The 2,618-nt window shown below is 41.4% G+C and overlaps 1 protein-coding gene across 1 annotated transcript in view; it reads right to left on the bottom strand.

Annotated features, from left to right (window-relative positions):
- Nucleotides 1-2,529, bottom strand: part of LOC101847211 (myosin-IIIb) — a gene marked incomplete at its 3' end in the record, with an annotated part of 41,880 nt that extends 39,351 nt beyond the window's left edge. Inside the window, 1 exon segment of the mRNA XM_005106873.3 lies at nt 2,147-2,529.
- Nucleotides 2,530-2,618: the final 89 nt, after the last annotated feature.

Raw genomic sequence — 2,618 nt, 5'->3', positions numbered from 1 at the left:
GAGGGAGAGGGAGAGGGAGAGGGAGAGGGAGAAGGAGAAGGAGAAGGAGAAGGAGAAGGAGAAGGAGAATGAATGAATGAATGAATGAATGAATGAAATAACGGTTATCTGGCGCTACGAAAAACAAATATTAAAAGACATATATATAACATAGGTTCGCCTTATTATGGCACGTAGTTCTGTATTGCCTTAAACAACACCCTGGCCATTCTTGTGGCACAGTTGAACCTACTCTAACGGTCACCTGTATAAGACAATACCCTATACATACGGTTACATCCCAGTTCCCTCTCTCATTAGAATGACACTGCGCAAGTCGGCAACCTGTCGGATTCGGCCCCTTCTCTCCTCGGCAATAGTTTGTCGTCTCGATTTCGACTGTAATAATTAATTATGATCCTGCGAGACGGGGACTGATTTGGGCGTGGTTATAGGTCACTCGGTGCCATGCTGAACGAGCCTGGGTATGACGCAGGTTCGAATCTCTCGTTGGACGCTCCGGGAATTTTCAAAATTCTCTATCAAAATTTCTTTTGGTCTTATCGGAAATGGATATTGGATTCGAAGGTCCTACCTCTAAATGACTTGATGGTGTTGACCACAGTGTTTACCCCTACCACATACTTAGGGCTGGTAAGATTATATAGAGTTAGTGATTCGTCCAGGACATGAATAAACAAAACAAACAAACAAACAAACAAACAAAACAAACGAACAAACGAACACGAAACTGGGGGGCTCTCGTGGCCTAGAGGTTAAGGTGTTGGCCTCTCATTCAAAGGTCCCTGGTTCGAATCCGGGTAGCGACCGAAACATTTTCTTCTCAAAAATTGTCTCCTTTCACTTCCTTTCCTGCTCTCTAGCAATGTTCTGTTGTCTGCTTTCATTTCCACTTTCTACCCCCATCCCCTCACCTCCTTTGCCCCCCTCCTCTGGGCTCCTGACTCTTTCTGTAGCCTTTCTACTGCTACTCCTTGGCTCCTCCTTACTGTTGTCTTTCTGCCGCACCCCTGATCTTCTGATAGGAAAGATCTACACCTAGCCTTCTCGGACAAGGGCTAAAAATCTCGGAGGGCCCGAGTGCAAGTTGCGCACGTTAAAGATCCCTTGGTGGTCTAAAATCGATAAGAGTTGGCTTCGGCCGCCACCCGGGCAAAAATTCAAAATTTCCTACCAACTGAAAATATTAGGTGTGTCCCGCGCGCTCATATGACCTTATGCAGTTGCGAGCGCCGTAAAACACTTTACAAATTACAAACACGAAACTAGTCCAAAATGTGGACAGTTCTATCATTCCTCAGCTTGGTCACTAACATTTTTCAATTGGCAGCTTTTTTGTCTTATTTTGCGTGTTTATTGGTTTGCTTCTTTGTATGTTTGCTACTTTGTTTACTCATTTCTTCGGTTGCCTTGAATTCTTTCTGTGTTTATTTTTTTTATAGTAATTAGAGCTCATTACTTGTATATTTAGAGCTCATGTACTTGTATATTTAGAGCTTATTTATTTGTATATTTAGAGCTTATTTATTTGTATATTTTGCCTACTTTGTTTATTTCCTTTTATACTTTAACTTTTTTTTGTTTGCGTCTTGTTTTTCTTCGTATACTTTTCGGATTGCTCTTCTAGAACATTTTAAAAAACGTGTCTAATAGTTTAATATAACAGTGTTGACCTACTTGTTGTTGCTTTATGGAAGATTTTGTATGCCTATATTTAATTTTTGTTTGCGTGTTGGGTTTGTTTTATTTTGTGAAGGAGAACTGTCACTCGAAAGAAAGAAGTAGTTGTAGCCATACAATGTCTGTAGAAAAGGTAAAACATAACACACAGAGAAAACAAAAACGCGATATGAAGGCACAGCCACTCTTACCTTCTATTCACTCACTTTATCGTCGGAGACATGTTCCATAACCGTAGGAAAAGTAAAGCCACAAGCTCTGTTATTTCACACCCACACACACACACGCACACACACACACACACACACACACACACACACACACACACACACACACACTGGAATTAAATGCATAAGTGCAAGCACATTTAGGGCCGAAACTAGCCGAGACGTTGTTCAATAGCCGAACGGAAAAATAACAAATTGGAATTTCGCACACGAGCTGTCCACTACGAACACAAGCATACCTAGATCGAGATCCTGAAGTAACAAGACATATCACAAAGCATCCGGGCTGTCCTCTATCAGGGTACAAACTGAAAGAAAGGAGGCCGCTTCGCACAGACTACAAATAAATACCGGTATTTATCGTTTCGTGAAATGAGATAAAACACTTCCTGGAAAAAAAAAAGGATTTTTAACCCTTAGCCTGCCTCACACAAAAACTGTTCCGGCTTGTGATAAGGTACCTTACGGCAGATGTTGCTGCGAAGTGATCAATGTCAGGAGAGATTGCTGATAACACGCGTTCACCAGTAACATAACAAAATATGTACATTGTACATGTAGTTGGGTAGCGTGAACTATTAACCCCTTCACCGCCTATTCCAAGGCTCTCCTAGGTTGTTCAGTGGAAGTATGTTGTTGTTGTTGTTGTTGTTGTTGTTGTTGTTGTTGTTGTTGTTCTTCTTCTTCTTCTTCTTGTTCTTCTTCTTCTTC

Source organism: Aplysia californica, unplaced genomic scaffold, assembly GCF_000002075.1.
Source record: "Aplysia californica isolate F4 #8 unplaced genomic scaffold, AplCal3.0 scaffold00560, whole genome shotgun sequence".
NCBI classification, from domain to species: Eukaryota; Metazoa; Mollusca; class Gastropoda; order Aplysiida; family Aplysiidae; genus Aplysia; species Aplysia californica.
Note: the sequence above shows the minus strand (reverse complement) of the source record. Positions and strands in the feature narration are given on the sequence as shown.